This window comes from Dromiciops gliroides, chromosome 1 (genome assembly GCF_019393635.1).
Source record: "Dromiciops gliroides isolate mDroGli1 chromosome 1, mDroGli1.pri, whole genome shotgun sequence".
Classification (NCBI taxonomy): domain Eukaryota; kingdom Metazoa; phylum Chordata; class Mammalia; order Microbiotheria; family Microbiotheriidae; genus Dromiciops; species Dromiciops gliroides.
The window spans coordinates 515,727,261-515,750,292 of record NC_057861.1 but is presented as its reverse complement, the minus strand read 5'-3'; positions in this window follow the sequence as shown (position 1 = coordinate 515,750,292).

Sequence of the window (23,032 nt, the reverse complement as noted above, 5' to 3'; positions counted from 1 at the left end):
TAGTTATGGAGGAGAGAGGGGGGTTGGTGACCTTGCATAGCCCTCCCTCATTTAAATCCAATTCAGTGCAAGTCATGACATCACTCCCTATGTCATGATCCTCTTCAAGAAAGAAGGAGAAAAAACAACAGCAGCAACAACAATGGCTTCAAGGTGGGGCCAGCTTTTATTGATAACTTTCTTCAATGAAATAAAGACAATTCTGATAGTTCCTCATCAATAAATAGGGTTGGGCCATTGCATCACAGTTCCTCTCCAAGATAGCAAATTCAGGATAATTGCCAGGCACAAACAGGTACTTGAAGACTATCAGGTAATACTAAGCTGCTGACTGAGTTCTGCCTCCCCCCCAATACTGATTGACAAGCAAATCTGGGAACAATGGGTCACTGAGTCAACCTAACTTTGAATAAACTAATTATTTTTTGTCTTTTTTTCTTTTCCTGTAGGAATTTATGTAGTCCTTGTGGAAAATGCTTTCTTTTTCCTTTAAATCTTTGCTTGTAGTTGTTATGGAGTCATTCTCTCCTTAACCTGGGATTTTTGGCTATATATAGTACTATTATAATTCTTTATAGTTATCTATATCTTGTATTTCTTCATCTCTTCAGCTTCAGTTCCTGAATTGGGCTTTGTTCCAGGGCTGGATTCTTCTTCCCATCTTAGTATTTCTTAGCATAATTATCTGAAATGATACCATAACCCACTTTTATAGAATCACCTCTATCCTGGGGACAAAGAAGGAAGGGGGTAAAGAAACTCCAGAGAGAACACAATTCTTGGCCAAGAGACAACAATTCTTCTTCATGCACTGCAGTATCAGTGGGCTAGAGGTTCTGGTAACTACACACAACACTCTCACAGATCTGCAACCCTGCTCCCAAGACTCTCTAGGTCACCTTGGAAATAAATGGATTAGGCAATATGCAACCAGGAAACCCTGCTGCTGACCTCTTCTCATTATTCCCAACAACCACTGTCCGAGACAGAACCTGACCTGCAGAAACCACCTCCTTCACCATCTGGAAATATTGAAATTTTCTTGCTGAATTTTGATTAAAAAAAAAAAACCTTTGCATAATTTGTGCATAGGATAGAAAAATGAGTATCCTGATTTAATAAGTGTAGTGTAATGATGCCCTTCTTTCAGTTAGATCTCTGGTTCTTTTTGAGATTTCTTTTTCAGCTAGAACAGTCATTAAAACCAAGTACAAAAATAAACTGAACTTAGAGCCTGACCTTTAATTTGCTATATTACAAAATGTGAGGCTAAGATTTTTAAAAATAATGAAACATATTCAATCAACTTGCTCTTGTTAAAATATATATTTGAGTAAAAGCAAGAAAGTTTGGGTACTATTAATAGAATTTTTAAAAACCACTCATAATAATTAGTTTATTTTAAGCCTAAGGGGTAATATAATGCCCCTTAAGGGCCACTTAGTTTCCCTTTCTTTTGCTTTAGTGAGTTTATTGTAGATGAAAAGTTCTGAGTTCAGTCACAATCTTTCCAAGTATCCAGTTAGGAAAAATTCCTAACATCTAGTTAGGTAGGGGCAGCTAGATGGCAAAGTGGATAGAGTGGCAGGGCTGGAGTCAGGAAGACCTGAGTGCAAATGGCCTCAGACACTAGTTGTATCACCCTGGGCAAATCACAACCCAGTTAGCCTCAGTTTCCTCATCTATAAAATGAGTTGGAGAAGGAAATGGCAAACTATTCCAATATCTTTGCCAAGAAAACCCTAAATGGGTTCTTGAAGAGTCAGACATAACTGAACAACAACAATAGATTTTGGGTTCTCTGCCTAAACTTACATTTATATCTGTCTCTAATTAAGCCCTGGCCTCTTTGTGATTGAGGCAAAGTTCAGTTTACAGGAATCATTTGGGTAAGAAAGCAGCGACAGGTTATGCTATAGTGTCTATAGATGGACAAGAATTTGAAAGGAAAATTAGAAAGAGCTTAACTTTTCCTCAGAAAGTATCCCTACCGTGGAAACTGCTCTCTCTGTTGCCCATAGATAATAATAATATCAATAAAAATAATGATGATGATAATAGCTCATATTTATAAGTGCATTTGCTATGTTCCAGGAACTGTTGTTACAATTTTTATCTCATTTGATACTCATAACAACCCTTTAAGATCAGTGCTATTATTATCCTTGCTTTAAAGATGAAGAAACTGAGACAAACAGAAATTAAGTGACTTGTCCAGGGTCACACAGCTAATAAGTGTCTGAGGCCCCATTTGAATTCAGGTCTTCCTAACTGCAGGCCCAGCGCTCCATTCACTGCGCCACCTAGCTGTCAAAAACTTTTCTCAAATCTTCCATCTCCCTTTTCTCCGTGCTTGCTTCAACTTCTCAAAACCAGATGTCAGAATTTCTTCTTTCCCCCATTCTGAGAGAGCCTTCCCCCGCCCCCCATACAAAGTGCTTAGGGCATGACCTAATCTCTTACACAATAGCTTTGATTGATTCAAAAAGGAATACAGGGGGCAGCTAGGTGGCACAGTGGATAGAGCATAGGATCTGGATTCAGGAGTACCTGAGTTCAAATCCGGCCTCAGACCCTTGACACTTACTAGCTGTGTGACCCTGGGCAAGTTACTTAACCCCAATTGCCTCACCCCCCCCCCAAAAAAAAAGGAATACAGGTCTTATTTACAGTTAGCTTGTATTGTTTGATTCAATTTTTTTAAATAAACATTTTTATTTATAGTTTTGGGTTCCAATTTTTATCCTTCCTCCCCTACCCCCTCCCTGAGGCAGCAAACAATCATATATGGGTTATACATGTATGATTATGTAAAACATTACCATATTTGTCATTTTTTACAAACAAACTTTATTAAAAGAAAAAAATTGAAAGAAAGTGAAAAATAGCATGCTATAATCTGTTCCATCAATATCAGTTCATCAATAGTCATTTCGGATTGTCTTAGATCATTGCATTGTTGAGAATAGTCAAGTCATTCACAGTTCTTCATCAACCAATATTGCTGTCTCTGTGTACAATGTTCTCTTGGTGATTCAATTTAAAAAAAAAAAACATGTGTACCTAGTGAAGGCATCAGAAGCAAATGGGGAAGTTTGGGCCCCATTTTTATAAAAATATTTTTTATTTACGTGTGTTTTGTCATCTAAGTGTAAAAAACAGATTTGAGATATATTATTCAGATCAGTCATTATTTATTTGTTCATTAATCAGATTGTTTGTTCATCTATTCATTTTTGACAGGATCTTCCTATCTCATCCTTTTAATTTCTATATCCACTTTTATAATGCACATAATATATAAGTGAAGTATTACTTTATGTGGGGCACCTAGGTGACACAGTAGATGGAATACTGGATCCAGAGTCAGGAAGACCTGAGTTCAAATATGGCCTTAGACACTGCTAGCTATGTGACCCTACACAACTCACCTCACCCTGTTTACCTCAGTTTCCTCATCTGTAAAATGAGCTGGAGAAGAAAATAGCAAACTACTCCAGTATCTTTTCCAAGAAAACCCTAAATGAAGTCAAGAAAAGTTGGACACAACTGAACAACAACAAATTACTTCATGTAATTTATAAATAAATATATTCATGCCTATTAAGAAAATAAGCTCAAAAATCTTTTACTGATAGGGATATGATCAAAAAAATTTGAGGGCTATTAGCTTAAAGGTTAGGAAAGTGATCTTATATCTGTTGTTGTATATATACATATATATGCGTATATATGCATATATATATATATATAATTCAAAAATAAATTGCAAGTGTTTTTTCATCTAAGTGTAAAATATAGATGAGGCCTGTCATGCAGATCTTTGATTCATCCATTCATTCTTCATTTATTAATTTGATTACGTTTGTCCATTCATTCATTCCTTTTCTTTTCTTTTGTGGGGCAATGAGTGTTAAGTGACTTGCCCAGGGTCACACAGCTAGCAAGTGTCAAGTGTCTGAGGTCAGACTTGAACTCAGGTCTTCCTGAATCCAGGGCTGTTGCTTTATCCACTGTGCCACTTAGCTGGCCCAACATCTACTTTCTGATGGGCCTATATATAGTTGTCCTCTTACTCTATCAGATTACTAGCCTATTGCTGTAAATATGGGAACAGTTAGAAAGCACAGCCTTGTGTCTCACAGTTATAAATAAATGCTTGTTGAATTAAACAAAAAAGCAATTTAACAATTGCTTAATTTAAGCAAAATTATACCGTACAAACCAAATCCATGATTGCTGATGGACTACAAAGCAGAGACACTAGAGATCCATCAGAGTTACTTAGGGAAGACTTTCTGAAGGCAAAGGAGTACCAACCTTCTACAGAGTAGATTTGATGTTTAGTGAATTTTCAAGGGCAACAAAGTATCAGGCGCTGTCCCAAGAGTTTATGTGTTAGGCTACTTCTTGTTTCTCACATGTGGGGCTGTGTTAAGGACTTGGTGCTTTGGAATGTTACAGTAGTTCTGTAGTACATTTGAGGTAAACAGGAGGAGGACAGCAAATCAAGGGAATTGGCCACAAAGCCAGGAAGTGTCACCCACTCGATAGACTTTAGGGAAAGACAATTTACACTCTTATTTTCTTTCCTCTCTCTGGAATTTGAGTCATCCGACTCTCTTAGGGTCTTCCCATGATGGGAGGGAGAAGAAGAGAGATGCCATTTCCCTTGACCCCAACCCTTCTAGTACCAATCTTGCACAAGACTATAAGATCTTGGTGTTGCTTAGGCAAACTTGATTCTGGGCCTTGGGCTGCCTCTTCTGCTTAGGATTTCTTTTCCTGAGATGGATATTTCTAGTCTGGGAGGTTTAAGTACAAGAAGTTGGGAGCTCCTGGGTCCCTCAGCTTACGGTGTGAAAGTGATCCCAGCATCTATTACTACACTTCTCAAAGGAGACGATGACCATTCACAGGAGGAGGAGACCTGTCATAGATCTTGAGGGAGTTTTTCAGACAACGAGGAAGTGAATTTGAAGGTGAAAAGCCTCCTCAATTGTCCCTCTAAATGTTTTAATGTTTTAAGCATCAATACTCAGCGAATGTATAATAGGAGTTATGGATTATTGCTTTGTATTGAAGTGTTTGTCCATTTATACTGTGGCGATTAAAATTATATGAGGTTGCCTTATAATTGTCCCAAGTTTTAGGGAAACATAACTGGGGTTCTAAAGTATAGCTACTTAGAAATTAGAAGCTACTGAACCAGTTTGGGGGCATTAAGCATTTATTAAAGCATATTAAATATTAGTAAAGAGAAAGAACACATTGCTCAGAAAGATCAGAAAGCCTATGTAGGATAGAGGGGAGAGAGAATCATCTGCATCCTGCCTCCTTGAGCTTTCAAAGCCAAGAGCCCTGGAGAGTGGACCATGTGGCTGCCCCTTCCATGTCCCAGGGTAACGAGAGAGATTTTGACTGTGTAAGTTTCCTGTGGGCTGTAGGAGAGCCAGCCCTTACATATTGCTCAAAACTAATTGACTAGCATCATTCAAATCTATTGGTTTACTGGATTTGAGGGTGGTTTGGCACAGTGCCTGCTGATGTCAGAGTATGGAGCCCTTGGAGGGGAAAAATCCTTCAGGTAGGTGTGGTTTTAGTCCCTATTCACAGTCCAAGGTCCAACCACATTTCCTTTGAAATTCTCCTCACTCTGGGCTGGCCTTAAGAAAGGTCTGGCTGGGCTCTCTGGGTCTCATAGAACCCCATTATTTTCTCACAATACTTGTGAATCTTTTTTATTTTACCACAACCCTGGAAAAAAATGCCTACAACAATTCCATATCATCAAAATCATCTTCAATTTACTTTAACAAGCCTTTATTAAGTAAGTACATACTATGTACTATGCTAGGCTCTGGGACTACAAAGAAAAAAAAACGTTCATGCTTTCCAGGAGTGAATATTCTACTAGGGGTTACAAGATGTAGATAGAAAAATAAATACAAAGTTACCTGAGGAGGAAGAACACCAGTAACAAATAGAATTAATGGCTTCCTGTGTTACAGGCATTTGGATATGGAGAAGAACTATCCATTCATATAGATCCTTGAAACATTGAAGTGCTTCACAGGATTGTTGAGAGTAAAATACTTTGTAAAACTTAAATGTAAAATACTTTGTAAAAACTTAAACATATTAATGTGAGCCATTGTGAATTTCCTTCTTTGAAGAACCATCATATACCCTTAGCTAAAGAGAATGCCAAAGATAATCATGGGCCCCAAATTCAAGTAATCTGTTCCTGATCCTATTCCTATATCTCATGGGTCCTTTCAATTAAATTTATAGCAGCACTGAATGGCTACTAGGATCATGCCCTAGTTTATTAGGGGTTTGCTAGATTCTCCTAAATATTTCTTAGATTTCTCTTATGAGAAAAAAAATCTATTTCTTTTCTCTCTACTGAAAATATATAATAAAAATTTAGCAACCAAAATAATCATGAAAGAAAATACACCACCTATGGCAAAAGTGTTCTTGGCCTGGGGGAAAATCAGGTATAAAAATACAGATGACAAAAGTTTAATCAGTCAGTCAAAATTAAATCTCTAATTACCTCCTTGCTCTCTACCAATATGCTCTGAGCAGGACCCAGAAAATGTAAAAAAAGAGAAATGTATCCAAATTCAAGTCTCTGGATAAGATGACAAAACATGTTTTTTATATCTATTTTGTGACCATGGGAAAGGAACTTATTTCTCAGGTCCCCAAACTGTCGAGCCTACCTTCTTAAACTGTGGGTCAAGACCCCTTATGGGGTTGCTTAATAGAATGGGGGGGAGGAAATGACAAAAAATTTGGCAACAGTAAAAGGTTATGTAAACCTATTTTATTTACCTATATATCCAGAATTACACAAAAATTTCTTGGGAGAAAAGGAGTTGTGAGTGAAAAAAATAGTTTAAGAGGCCCTGCTGTAGAGGGAATTCCTTACATTAGTGAAATAGAAGATTCCCCCACCTATTCCCCACCCAAACCCCATATCTCCAGTAAGAAGGCACTTGTTGATTCCCATATTGGGAAAGAATACAGATGATGTCTTCAAAATAAATTGAGCTGAGCATAAGGTAACCTTCTTAAGGCCCTCTCCTTCCTAGAGAGACATGGCATCTCACTGTTTTTTGTTTTGTTTTGTTTTTTACTGCGGAGGGGTTAGATGACTAAAACATAGATGTAGAAAGATTGTGAACTATTAATGGATGTTATTTTGTTGAGTACTGAAGCTCCTACTATTTGCTCTAGGACACTTTGGAAATCGTTGCAATATATTATTTTGGCCTACTGAATAAATTTATATTTCTATACTTTGTTAAATCTGTGACCTCAGTGATGGATGAATGTAGTATCCCCTCTGGGCAATTATCCTCATTTGTGGAAAGGGTCCCCCAGAGGGATTACTGCTTTCCCATGTCCAAAGGTACATTATGGGTCCACATTTCAAAATCTATAGCATATGACCTACCGTCAGGGGTCTTAAGAGTCAGGCAATGGACACAATTAGTTCAAAACAAAGGCATTTACCAAAATGTAACACATAACTGCTATTTGTCCCAAAGGGTCTGTGGTGCTTTCCTTTTTCTTTTAATGGAGCATCTCATTCTTAACTCCAGTTTGTGTAAAGACTAGGTTTCAGCTCTGGAGGAGCCTGGACTTAAAGAAAAGGGCCAAATTATTTTTCTTTCTTTTTTCTTTTTTGCAGGGCCCAGGGTCTCACAGCTAGTAAGTTTCAGGTGTCTGAGGCTGGCTTTGAACTCAGGTCCGCCTGAGTCCAGGGTCAATGCTTTAGCCACTGCACCACCTAGCTGCTCCCACCAAATTATTTTTCTTAAACTTTCTGGCTTTTTATGCCCTGACCCCAAAACCCTGGGGGAAATCACTTAAAGCTAATGTAGTATCTTCCCCAAAGAGGAGTGTAGTGCTGTGCAAATTATCTTGAATTTAAAGTAAGACAATTAATTTTATTGGCATAAAACAAACTTTGCAACTTTTTTACATCTTAAACAACTTAATATGCTGCATATCCTCTTTTGATACATTAATTTCTTTTATATAATTTGATATTGAATTCACAAGCTCTTGACACATTCTTTAATTCTTCATTTTGAGGCTATATAAAAGTGAATCTTTAGTGAATTGTACAAAGGCAAGCCTATTCTTTATTATAGTCCATTAGTGTATGTGTGTATGTATATATATATATATATATATATATATAACTTTTAAACATCAGAATAAATTCAACTCCTTACCCTCTCATACCAAACTCTTTCCCAATTGAGAACTAAAGAAAAGCAAAATCTGTTACAAACATGTATAATCCATTAAAGGAAATTTCCATATTGACCACATCCAAAAAATTATTTGTCTCAACCTGTGCTCTGAATCTTTCACCTCTTTATCAGGAGGCAGGTAGCATGTTTCATCATTAGTCTTCTGGAATTGTGGTTGGTTATTATGCTGATAAAATTCGCTAATGCATTCAAAGATGTTTGCCTTTTCTGTATTGTTGTCATTGTATAAATTTTCTCCCTCCAAATACTCTTCCTACTTCTCTGTCTCTTCTATTTCCCTGTTGAGTGAAATGTGCCTAACTTTGTGTGTGTGTGTGTGTATGTGTGTATTCTTCCTTCAAATCACTTCAAATGAGAGTGAGGTTGAAGTGTCAGTTGTTCCTTTTTGTTTGTTTTGATGTTTAATTGTACACCCTGATTATGCCAGATAATTTTCTCTAACCTTCCTTTCTCTTCCCTTCCCCAGTGTATTCCTCTTTCCTTCTCTTTCTATTTTTGACTAGGTAAAAGAGGTCTTTCTTTGCCTGATTTCTTACCCAGCCTTAATCACTGAGTGTCACCTCAAGCAAACTGTGACCTGTGAAAGGCCTTAGCTTAAGAGGCCAAGATCTCCTAATGCATCCAGGGCCATCTCCAGTCTTCCTGATATGTCTTGCCACTGGACCCAGATGGCTCTGGAGGAGTGAGGTTGGTAACTTTGCACAGTCCTGCCTTGCATAAATCCAAGTCACTGCAAGTCATGACATCTCCTCACTATCATGGTCCTCTTCAAGAACAAAAGGCACCAAGAAAAAAAAAAAAGAACTGTGGATTATAGATGCTAAATGAACCATACTATTTCTTGTTTCTGGTGCTGTTGTTTTTTCTATTTTGAGGTTTTTCATCATTGCTCTGATTTTTCTCTTATAACATGACTAATGCAGAAATAGGATTAATGTTTATATATATATATATATAACCTATATCAGATTACCTGCTGTCTAGGGGAGGGGGGAGGGAGGGGAGGGAGGGAGAAAAATCTGAAATTGGAAAGCCTGTATAAACAAAAGTTGAGAACTATCTTTACATGTAATGGGAAAAAAAATAAAATACTTAATTTAAAAAAAAGAACAAAGGGCAAACAACACTCTTTTCTTAAGATCATCAAGACATAAAAGAACCACTACTAGACCTTATCTAATTAGATTCCCTCTACAACTCCTGATGATTGTAGGGTTTAGAGAGGGACAAATATCATTGCCCCTATATTTGAATAGAAGCACTTTATACCTGTTAGTCCTTGTCATTGTTCATTTAACTTTACCCTTTTTATGTTTCTCTTCACTCCTGTGATTGATCTTCAAAGCTTCTATACAGCTCTCATCTTTTTATCAGGAATGCTTCACAGTTCTCTGTTTCATTAAAAATCCATTTCCCCCCTCCTGAGCATCATATTCAGTTTTCTGGTTAAGTTATTCTTGGCTATAAGCCCCTATCCTTTGCCTCCTGGAATATTGTATTCCAAGGGCTCTATTCCTTTATAGTGGTGGCTGCTAAATCATATGTGATCCTGACTGTGGCTCCTCAATACTTAATTCTTTCTTTTTGGCTTCCTGAAGTATTTTTTCACTGATTCTGGATTTTGGCTTTGATGTTCCTGGTTTTTTTCATTTGGAATTTTCTGTTAAGAGGTGACTGGTGGTTTGTGTTCTTGGAGGTCTGGAAAATTTTCTTTTAAAATTTCTTGAAATATGATGTCTAGGCTCCTTTTTTAAAGTCATGGAAATGATTCTTAAATTTTTTTCTCCTCAAAATGTTTTCCCGGTAAGTTTTTTGGTCATGAGGTATCTTGTACTTTCTTCTATTTTTTTCTTCTTTTTTTGCATCTTCTTTTTTCCATTTCTTTTTATTTTCAGTCTTTTGACTTTGTTTTAATATTTCTTGTTGTTTCATGGAGTCATTGACTTAAATTTGATTCATTCTAATTTCCAGAGAGTTTGTTACTTGGGCAAGGTTTTGTACCTCTTGTGCCAGGCTGTTAATGCCTTTCCAATTCTTTCTTCCATAGATTTCATTTCTTTTCCAATTTTTTCTTAATCTCTCTTATGTCATTTCTAAAAATGTCTTTAAAACTTTTTTTTAACTCTTGCTTTATATATTTTAGGAACTATAGTGAGTTTGTGCCCAAGCTATATTTTTCTTTGAGGCTTTGATTGTAGATATTTTGGAGACAATCTCTTCTGGGTTTGTGTTAAGCTTCCTTGACATCATATGCAGCTCTTTAAGGTAGGATTTTTGGGGGGTTATTATTTTCATCCTACTTCCTAACTTAGATTTTAGGGTCGGTCTTTGCCACATTTCTGGAGGAAAGTCTGGGCTGGTCCAGATGTTGTTTTTTTGGGGGTACTGAGTTTCATATTATACTAGGATCTTAGGGACAGTATGGGGCTTGCAAACTTTCCATGTTCCCAAAGTGGTCTGATCCAGTGCAAAATTGATTGTTTTCTCTCTCCCCCCAGTCTAAGATTTACAAATTCCTAATTAGGTTTTAGTCTAAACAACAGTAGATTGCTGCTGGATTCAGCCTGTATCATTCAGTTAGAAAACTGTTGATTCAGAATGTCAAAGCTATAAACTTCATTTTGGTCTGGGATACTTCTCCTGATTGTTCTTCTATAGGCTTTAGATTGAACTAGAAGATGGAACTGAGATCCTGCTCCACTCCTAGGGTCTACTGCTTGCTTCTGAACTTCTTCCTTTCTCAGCATACCACCCAATATCTCCCTACTTGTGAACTCCAGCTCTGGGTGCAGTCTGCCCTGGATCTGTGACCCAAAACTGGGTAGTACCAGTTGCCACATATTCCCATTGTGGTGCCCCAGTATAGGTTTGAGTATGTCCTGGTATGTCTGGGACCTCCATTTACCCTTTTGAAGTTAGTTTCTTCCTGGTCCCAGGAATGCTGTGCAGGTAATGTGTTCCTGGTCTGACCCTGTCCCTACTATCTGCAGACCTCTGTCTGTCTCCTTATGTTAGCCTGGGCTGTACAAATGACACATGGTGACTTTTTCTGGATTTCCCCATCAGAATTCAGTCTGTTGCATTTTCTAGGTCTACGTGGAGGACTTTTGTAGAAGAGAGCTCAAGCTGTTGTACTTCTGGCTACTCTCATTTTAGCTCTGTCTTCTATGAGTTCCCTTCCCTTCCCTTTCCTTCCCTTCCCTTTTCTCTTTCTTTCTCTGTCTCTCTTTCTTTCTTTCCAGTTATGCAAAACAAATTTTCATATTAGTCATGTTGTGAAAAAAAACATAGACCCCCCAAAAAAAGCCATCAAGAAAAATAAAGTTTTTTTTTTTTAAGTATGCTTCAATCTGTATTCATACATCATCAGTTCTTTCTCTGGGGATGAATAGCATTTTTCATTATAAGTCCTTCATAGTTGTCTTGGATCATTGTATTGCTGAGAATAGCTAAGCATGAGTTTTCAATAGGTGAGTTCAATTAGGTGATTTCCCATGCCACTGAAGTATGTTAATCTCTCTCTCTTGTATATATTTATTAACCTTAAATGATATGTGCCACTGTACAAGGCCATGTTGTAGCATTCTGTCTCTATTTGGGAATTTTTATAATTTTAGAACAATTTTCAGCATTTGAATATATTTATGAAAATATATCATTTCCTCAATAGGAACAAGATTTCTAGGTCCACTAGAAGTAAACAATCCACAAAACATTGGGGGGGGGGGGAGGCACTAATATTTTATAGTCTGATGAAGATGACCATAATCTTACCTGCACTTCTGACAAGAGTTTTGGTGTATAGGCTTGAATGGAAAAAATGAGTTTGATCAGCAAAAATTACCTTTTTTGCAATTTTCATTACTCTAGTCTTTGCATTATCTTGCCCATTACATATTTTTTCCCCATAGCAATGATTCATAACTTTTTAAAAAATGATGTTTATCCAAATTCAAGAAGCCTACATCACACTCTAGAAGAATTAGTAAGAACCCTTCTAGGTGCTAGCTCTCCCTGAAAGTCTTTGCTTATTCTCTTAGGATTAATTAAACTTTTTTTCCCCTTTCCTTTCCTTTCCTTTCCTTTCCTTTCCTTTCCTTTCCTTTCCTTTCCTTTCCTTTCCTTTCCTTTCCTTTCCTTTCCTTTCCTTTCCTTTCCTTTCCTTTCCTTTCCTTTCCTTTCCTTTCCTTTCCTTTCCTTTCCTTTCCTTTCCTTTCCTTTCCTTTCCTTTCCTTTCCTTTCCTTTCCTTTCCTTTCCTTTCCTTTCCTTTCCTTTCCTTTCCTTTCCTTTCCTTTCCTTTCTTTCTTTCTTTCTTTCTTTCTTTCTTTCTTTCTTTCTTTCTTTCTTTCTTTCTTTCTTTCTTTCTTTCTTTCTTTCTACCAGAGTTTGTCAGGGCTTAATGTTGTTTTTGTTTCTTTTTTTTTTTGGTGGGACAATGAGGGTTAAGTGACTTGCCCAGGGTCACACAGCTAGTAAGTGTCAAGTGTCTGAGGTCAGATTTGAACTCAGGTCCTTCTGAATCCAGGGCCGGTGCTTTATCTACTGCGCCACCTAGCTGCCCCTGTTTCTTTGTTTTTTAAATGAATTTTCCTTTAGCCTTTAATGGGACTGATCCTGTATCACTTTGGGCTCGAATGATCTTTGAAATGTTTTAATTCCCCATCTCAATAGCCAAAGCAACATTTCTAATAGTCAACTTTTTAAGAGCTGTAGCTTTTATACATTTCTTTAGAGTAATATTCTCAGAAATTCAATAAAAGAAAGCAATAAAACATGAAAATGGCAAGAAATCCAGCATTCAACTGACAAAAGAAATTAACTAAAGCTGGATAAACCAGCTAGTTTCATCTGGTTAAAGTCAGACATTCTGTGTCAGTCTAGTGTCAGCAGAAGTACACTGTGACTATTGCTGTCACAAAAGGAAACCATGTCAAAATTATTGTTTGCCCCAAGTAATTTACATATAATGTAGATCAGGTATAAGGCAGCAATTTATCTCTTTTACAGAAAAGAAATACTTAAAACATAAAAATTCACAAGGGAGAATTGACAAGGACATAACATGAAGAAATAAGATTTGCAGTTTCATGTACAATCATTTTCCACCCTCCCCCCATTCTACCATGTTGTGGAAAGGCTTGTTTTATTTCTTAAGTTCAGAATAAAATACAATTTTAAAATAATTTATTCCTTTTATTATGTGTTCCCAGACAGTTGATTTCTAAAATATTGCTTTCTATTTGTGTTTTATTCCTAGTGCTTAGTAAATCCCTGACACATAGTTAAATGCTTAATAAATGCTTAACTTGATACTAAAAGAAAGAATATTTAGTTGGACACTGCTGTGTAAGTATTTCACATTGGTTCTATATGATCAGAATAATTCCTTCAAGGTCCATGTTTTGAGAGTTCAGAGTAACAAAACTATAGCCTTCCTTTTGGATAACAACTGAAGGTCTACAGAGGAACAATCAGGTCAGGAATCCCAGACCATCTTGAAGGATGCCTAACCTAGGCTTGTTATCTTCCTTTTCAGCTGCCATTTTCTCTAAGAAACTCTGTGAGTAACTGGGGGTGTGTGGGGGGGGCACATTCCTTATTGTAGCTAGCACTGACTGAAGGATCTAGAAGCTTTCATCATTTTGAAATTACAGGGTCTCCTTCAAGGTTGAAAATCTTCCTCTCAGTATTGCTATTCAGTTACTTTTTTTTTTGCTGAGGCAATTGGGGTTAAGTCACTTGTCCAGAGTCACGCAGCTAGTAAGTGTCAAGGGTCTGAGGCCAGATTTGAATTCAGGTCCTCCTGAATCCAGGGCAGGTGCTCTATCCACTGTGCCACCTAGCTGCTCCAAGTTTCTTTTACTCAGGCAAAGAAGCACAAAGCAGAAGGGGGCATATAGAGAATGAAGATTCTGACCCAAATTCAGCAGAAGAGCCCTAAGTCTGGTGGCCACATATCTTCTGGGATAGGCAAGGATCTCCCTTTCCCATCCTTCACAGGATGTTCTAGGAAAAGAAAAGAGACATATACCACACATTCAGGAGAGGAAAAGGAAAAGAGCCACTCCTTTTAAGGTCTATTGAAGAGCTGGCTCTTCCTACTTCAGTGACCCATAGTCACTGTCAGGGAACCAATCAACTTCTCTGTAATTCCAAAGTGCATAGTCCCATATGCCCCTTGACACACACATGGTCAACCAGAAGTGACCCAGGATCTGTAGCTAGGAAGGAGGGGGGGGGGTCAGTTGATTATCCCCCCTACAATGGCATGGCAATAATAGTTGCTATAAAAACTTTTCCCTCATAAATTTGGGGTGCATTTTCCTATTGATACATGCCCCCTAAATGGGAAGAATGGGTACATATGTACTACTTTGGTAAGGAGGAGCACACATGGGAAATCATGTGGTCAAGGGAACTTCCACCTTTAGTATTGCAGCGCTCTAATTTGTCTTTTCCTGTAGTTTCCTCATGATGCTCAATCTATAAGTGAGACATCTCTACTGGATGAGCTATTCAGATATGACTCCCATCTGCCAGAGCTAGTACTCTCTTGAATCCACAGTGAGCCCTTTATTGGGCTGCCAGAGATTTAAATCCTCAAAATTGCTTCATGACTTAAATGATGCTCTTTCTTTTGCCTTTTGAGAGTTTTTTCTCTGCTCCTTACTTCAAACCTGACTCTCTGAAGTGCTGTTCAAGAATGGAAGCTTTGTCTTTTAAGGGTCACCCTGGACATATCCACTATCTGCCCAGTCAATGACCAAGGTTCCTTTCAAATTCAAGCAGTATATACAGTTTTAGGAAAGGGATGACTGGGCTTTGCACTTCATTAAAATATTTAATACTTCCTAGGGGTGGCTAGGTGGCGCAGTGGATAAAGCACCTGCCCTGGATTCAGGAGTACCTGAGTTGAAATCCGGCTTCAGACACTTGACACTTACTAACTGTGTGACCCTGGGCAAGCCACTTAACCCTCATTGCCCCGCCAAAAAAAAAAAAATATATATATATATATATATATATATATATACACATATATTTGATACTTCCTTATCCTCTGTTATTTTCTGTGATTGCATCAATTAGCTGTCATGAAGGGGGTATAAATCCCATCCACAGTCATATACATGTAACCCCTGTCCCAAAGCCTGGTATGGGACTCTCTTCTTATTGGAGGAGAAGAAGGCCCTGTCCTTCATGAGGGTTGGAAGGTAGAGTTGCTAAAGAGCGAGAGCTTCAGTTCTCAGCCAGCCCCAGTTTAGGACTCTCCAAGCAAAAGCCCCTTTGAGTTCTTTTTGGAACTTTCCAAGAGAGGATTCCCTTTTGAGTCCCTTTTGGCAACTCAAAGAAGGAAGGGACCAATCCCAGTTTAGGCTGCTGAAGGAAAAGACTTTGGGAAGCCATGAGAGAAGGTAGTCTTTATCATGTCCCTATTGTTAGTTTGCTACTCTAGAGATTTTGGGAAATTTCCTTGTGGGTGAGATTCAGAACCCTTCTCTTGGATGACCTGAGTTACTTCATTCCCAATGGGAGAACTCCTTGACTCTATATTGTCTGATATATATTCTCCTATGTATACCTTCTCTGGGTAATTAAGTGGCCCAGGAAGACCTGAGTTCAAATATGACCTCAGACACTTACTAGCTGTTATTTACTAGGCAAATCATTTAACCCTATTTGCTTCATCTGTAAAATGATCTGGAGAAGGAAATGACAAACCACTTTAGTATCTTTGCCTAGAAAATCCCAAATGGGGCCACAAAGAGTTAGATATGATTGAGCAACAAATGCCTTCTCTGATTTCTGATTTCTGATTTGTCACTGATTTGGACAAATTAGTTTCTTTGCTATCCTCTTTGTGTGTTCAGTATAGACCTAGTATTAGGTGGGAAAGAGGTCAAACTCTGGATATAGAAATTGGGATCCCCCTTCCAAGCCCCCCAAATGACAAAGTGATGAATAATTAGTTTGAACCTAATCATATCTCCTAAGAAAACCAAATTTAAGAGAGTAGAGAGTGGATAGAGAGTGGATAGAAGAGAGTGGATAGAATTCTAGTCTGGTACCCCTTCCCCTGAAGAGAGCAAAGTGGTGACCTCTGACCTCAAATTTCTGCTTCCTTCTGGGGCAGGAATAAAAGTCTCTGGAGAAGAGTGATAGGAAAAGAGGCTAGCGATGTCTAGTTTGCCTCCCTTCAAACCACACACAATGACAGCCCCCATACCACAGGTGAACCTTACTACAAACATGGGGCCCCCAATCTATTGCTACACACACACACACACATATATATAGAACTATATATATATATATACATACACATGCATAAATATTTAAAATAAATAATTTTCATTAAATGTAAGTTTTCATGAATAAAACATTCAAGTAATCAAACAACAAGAATGTATTGTGTTTACTATATGTCAAACATTGTGTTAAATTCTAGGGATACAAAGAAAAAGAAAAAAAAAACAGTCCCTTACCTTCAATTCTAATAAGAAAGACAATATGTACATGAATAGGTACTGTATATACAAGATATATTCAGAATAGAACTATATAGGAGAAAGCACTAGAACCTAGGGGGCAGGACTGAGAGAGAAATAATTCTTAGGCTTTTCTTCACACCCAAATAATCAATCAATCAATTAGTCAATTCATTCATTCATTCATTTATTCATTCATTCATTCAACAAACATTATTATGGACAACTTATTTGACATGCACTGTTTTGAAATTAATTGGTTAAATGTCATCCTAAGTCTTTTATTAGAATTGAAGTTAACTTGGTAACTCTTATGTAAGTTCATTTGTGGTCATCTTCTTACAATGGATATATATGTAATTTGGAAAGATTTAAGGGTTCTGCCTTCAGTGGCATTTTGAAACATTTAGATTGTATGGCTTGCATGTAGCAAGATAGTGGTAACCCTTTGATTTGTTGTTAATAATGTCTGTCAGATACAGAACTAGGTAAAGCTTTGAACAGCATGGGGCATTCATGACACCTTTCACTGGATGAAGGACATTTGTGAACAGCTTTTTGCTCCTGATGCAGGATCTGGGGGTTCCCAGATTCACTCTTTTGGTTTGCCCCTTTTCCCTATTGTTGTCTTTTAAAATTTTTTGTCTTTGTCTCTTTAACCTCTTGATAGTTTGTTTTATCTAGGCTCAAGGCTTTCAATTTTATGTTAGCAATTCCAGACTATATACCCCCTTCATCATCTGGACCAGGCCTGCAAGGATTTCTGCACCTTCCACTGTCAGCTCTACACACATATTCAGCTGGAAGCAGTTACAGAAGAAGAGATCTTCGCCCTCTTTTTCCTTAGCTATTGGAAGGAGGGGTGGGGAAATGTAGTGGTAGCCTGGTGGGCCTGAGTCTAGTTGGGGATACTCAGGCCTAGAAGAGGTCAATTAGAGATTACCCTTTCCTTGGATAAAGTTGGGAAACAGTTGTATTTGCTATTAAATTTGCTTTGTAAAAGGTTCTAATAGGGGTATCTGAGGTCAAAGATGAAAATTGCTAAGTGAATGGACACTGGGAGCACATCACTGAAATTATAAAGAGGTTTTAAATCACATTTGTTGTTATAATATTGGTAGTTATTGAAAGATACCTGTGGAACAGGATTAGGTATTCATTTGTAATTTTGGAGTTCTCCTTATACTTGTCCCTGTTTAGTCCCTTGCTTTATAGGTTTGATACAACGTGCAGTTCAACAGATGCAGCTGACAGGAGTAAAGGCCATGATCCTGAAACTTCACAAAGGAAAGACTGGTGATGAGTTGGACTTGGACTGATGGGCTGAAATCCTGCATGGCTGAAGAGCTCAACGACAGTGACTCAAATCCAGAATATGCTCTCTGAGCATAAAAGAAAAATGGAGGATTGTATGATATGATTATGGATGTGAGTCAGATTAAACTCTGAGGATGGGGTCTGGAAGGTACCTAGCCCTGACCCAATATAGTTAGTTTAGAAGTTTATTGCTTGTCAAATTCTCACTGTCTCCTTTAAGTTTAATTGCCAATTATTTCTTTGACTTCCCAACATAGCCGAAGATAAATTTTAACCCTGTCATCCTTATCTTTAGAGACAGGGGCCTGGAGAGGGGAGTCAGTGGGAACTGTGAGATTTGAAACATCTGACTCACTCCCCTGTTTCCTTTTCCTTTGGTTTGACCTTGTTCCCCCTCCCCTTTTCCCCCTTGTCCCTGGAACACGTATGCATGTCTCCATACGCACCCTGGGTGAGACAGGATTGGATGTTAGATTGTGAGCTCATCCACCCTAGGTGTACGTGGGGACAGTCCTTTTCAAGATTACTATAAAAACCTAGAGGATTGGGCATATCTTTGCAAGACTTCAATGTGTAATTGGGTTTTGCCCGTCCTCATGAGGATGTAATAAATCTGTCTCTGCTTGACTTGGTGGTCTCCTCGAGTTATTTGGGTAAACTGAGGCAGTTTGCTTCATACAGTGGGACTATGGAGGAACTAGACAAAAATTCTGGATTTGATTTTGGGTCAACCATTCTGTAAAAAAAAATTTGCATTATGCAAGAAAAGTAACTAAGTTATTCAAACTCTTTGAATCAGCCACCCCACACAACTAGCCATATATACCAAGGCAGTAAGACATTCATGGCAACACTCTTTAAGGTAACAGAAAACTGTTACAGGAGTGGTGAGACCTCTGGCTGTGATGAATACAAAGCCTTAAAGATCTTGCTTTTGAGCACTTGCACTCAAAGAAGGAAACAAAACCTTGGACTCACATCTTTAGACTGTGTATTATTCTATCATCCTGGCCAAACAGTGGCAGTGGCATTGACTCATTTTGGGGGTAGGGATTAAGCAGAGAAGAGAACTGTCATTCCATTTTCTATCATGGGTGAACAGCCATTTATTTAGACTAGTAGTGAAAAAGATGGCTACTCCCCTTTGAGGAGGATTACTTGTCCAGAATGACCCAAAAAGGACTAAAGGATCTATAAGCACTGTTATTGCAGTAATAGGAATATTAGCCTGTGAAGAACTGATAGATTATGTGAAGTCATTTGGGTATGTGGATGATAAATCAGTAAATGTCTTATATAACAAATACTCAACACCAACCCCCAAGGACATTTACCCACTCATGGTATCAGAAGAATAAGTAGGGAAATAGCCTGTCATGTCCTAATTCAGCTAGAGGAGCTCATAGAAACTATTGGAAAAAATGGACCCAGAGACAAATATATCTTACCTGGCAAAGTAACAGAAGGAAAAGGAAGGCGAGGTATGTGGTGAGAATGTTGCCTTGACATTACAGACTCCATTTTGTATTAAGCTACCATTTTGTGATGAATTCTTTTGATGCTTATTTTTCATAACTTGTTTGTATGTGTGGTATAGGTTGGTAAGCAATATGTGGCTATGTGTAGCAAACAATGATACACATTTGGCACCCACAATCAGGATAGACAGACCACCTATAAGAAAATCTAGTAAACAATGTTGTCATTAATTGGTAAACAATTAGGTCAACTAGTCACCAATCAGAACTTGTGTATAGCCAGCTTAAGTCCACTGCTAGAACTTTAAAAGAAGCCTTAACCTTCAGTCCATTCCTAGGCTGCAACTAGGACTCCTGGAAGTTATACCTTCAGGAGCAGGGCAAGATCATATGACTTTTCCGGTCACATATTTTCACCAAAGAGAGCAAGGGTTGGAAGTTCAAACCTTGCGTTTCAGCTGTAGGGAATCATTCCCTCTCCCTTACTCTTATATGCATAAGCTGTTGCCTAGGGCTGAAACTAGATTTCCTCTTAGTTACCATTCTTTCTTGGATAAGGTAAATAGCTTCAGATGAGACCTCTGGGCTTCTACAGAGAGAGCAAGGGCTGAGATATCTAAATCCATACCTCACAAAGGAAATTCTCTGTCTGTCTATCCATCCATCTGTTCGTTCTCTCTCTCTCTCTCTCTCTCTCTCTCTCTCTCTCTCTCTCCATTTTAACAGTTTTTCCATCCCTTTCTTCCATCCCTTTTCCCTGTCTCTGTGTCTCTTCCCTCCCCTCCCCTGTCCAGAGTCAATACAAACCTATATCTATACCCTTTATCCTTGGAATGGTATTCTGTTAAAAGAATGCCCACAGGGGAAACAAACACTTATATTGAACTCAGAATAATTTTTGCAAATATTAAGAGGAACTTTTAAAAATGAAAATACCCCATGAGACCCATCTCCCCTGGTACCATAGAGATAGAGTGGAACCTCATAAGCCACTCAAGTGGTGGATTAGTATATATCTGGAATATGTTCCAAGAACCATGGGTGGCAAATAATAGGATACTAAGCCAGCAATCAGAAGACTTCCGATGTTTCTGAAGCCAAAGCCATCACATCAAAATTTAAAACTATATCCTTTCAAGGTATAAAGGAATTCTTGTAAAAAAAAAATCAGGGAAAAGAAAAGACTTATTTCTGAAGGGGAACATATTTTTCCAAATAGAAAAGAAGTTGAAGAAATGTAAGAATAATGAACAGATGACCTGAGTTATACTAGAAGCTTTAAGCCAAGTAGCTGTTAAGCATAATACTAGACCTGCAAATTCCTAGGTGGAATTTGAAAGAAAGTAGGACAGTGACTCACTGAATGGTGGGTCCAGTGACCCACTGCCAGGAGGATGTGAGGACAAGGATAACCCCTGGTGAGTCTTATATTGCATAGTTCCATATTTAATCACAAAATCTTTAGACAACATGAAGAAACAGTTTCCAGCTTAGAAACCAGAGCCTACAACACAACAGAGTTAGGTTAAATATATAAAGACTTCATTTAAAAACCAGAGGAAACAGATGCATCCTGGCTATTAAGAGTTGACCAGATGGGTGGTGAATGTGTCAAGCTAGACCAAGATGAGGTTAGAAGTCTAGGAGTGATTTGTAGAGATGAAAGGTTGGCTCAAACTATTAAGGCAGTAGCAGCGGGAAGTAGAGGACTAGCAGAAGATACTCTTTGTCCCGGATCCTTTGTGATTAGGGAAGGCAGTGGCCCACTCCTCATACAAATGGAAGCACAGGTAAGCCATGGAAAGCTATTTCTGAAGCAATAGAGTTGCTACTAAAAATGGTCATGATACAATGGGTTTATTTGGATTTGGATAAAGATATAGAAAGGTCAGCAGTAATGGATTGTATGGAGCAAATGGAGAGGATATTGAATAAGTCACAGCCAAACAGTGACAAAACTACATTCCTGTCCTTCTTTGGAAGAGTAGAGATTGTAGGAAAATGTCATAACAGCCTGAAACAAAGTAAGGCTGTTTTCTCACAGAATAACTTTGTGCTCCTCCTGGAAAATAGAGGGCCTAGTCAAAGTAACAATTCCAGGGGGAAATCACAGCAATAGGAATAACAACTTGGGGGTGGGTCAATGAGAAAGGAAGAGGTAGGTAGAGGAGAAGCCAAAACAGTATATATGTATATATATATATATATGCCACAAAATATAAGACTTATCCCATTTCCTATAAAAAGAGAAATATGGATTAAACTCAGACAAAGAATACCTATGGAAGTTGTTGATGGCAAATCATTATCAGAATTAATGGACTTTACAAAGAATACCTGGTCTTTCCCTCCAAATCAGAGAAAAAAGTGAACATTTCCAACTGCCTCAATCTTGAATATAATCAATCAGGCCAAAGTTAATATTTGAGCCCTGATAGATTGAAATCTATATTTGCTATAGGGATTCAGCACCCCTCCTGTTAAGTTCTGACACAGGGAAAATCATCCCTAGTAAATCAGCATTATAAAGATTGAAACTAACACATGTTGGCTCTATTAGACATTGCCTCACTTGTAACCATACACTACAGATACAATAAGAGAAAATGAGAAAAAAAATCCTCAAAATCAAATTTGGATAAATGTTTTTGGGGATTTCCCCAGACATCAGCTTGAGAAGTAACTAGAAGACTTAAAAATTGCAGATTGTCCAGGGGAATTATATAGAGTGGTCATCCCAAACTCAAATGATGACATAATTAGGATGGATGTAATAAGCAAAATTTTGCTTTATGGCAAAAGACAAAGATTAATATTAGATTATTAGTTGGAAAGGCTGTATGGTACCCAGTAGTCTTAAAGACCCCAAAATGAATTGTAAACACTCTGTAGAACAAAATCAAAGGAAAAGAAAAGGAAATTATTGCCATCTCAAAAGGACTAGAACAAGAAATCATAATTAGGAAAACAATTGGCCATTAATCTCCAGTTTGATCAGTAAAAAAGGCAGTGAGTGAGGGGAGCTTTATGGTAGACTATGGTAAAAATTAATGCCGAGGCTGAAGGGAATCTTTCCAGATATTTCAGCATGATTGATGAGATTAAAAGACATGATAGATACTGGGTTTGGGTTATTAATTTAAGTGATGGGGGCGGAGCCAAGATGGCAGAGATGAAGCAGAAAGCTGCCTGAGCTCTCCTTCTGTTCCCTCAAAAAGAACATTAAATCAAGCCTCTGGACAGATTCTGAAACTACAGAACCTGCAAAGGGACAGAGAGACACAGTCCTCCAACCAGAGATAATTTAGAAGACTTCAGGAAAAGGTCGGTCTGACTCGGGCAAAAGGGAGGCCCAGCGCAGGGCAGCAACCCAGCGCCGAGGGGGTCAGGGCAAGTCAGCAGGAGCTGCGGGCCACAGCCGAACAACTGAGGCCCCTGGAACCTGGTTCA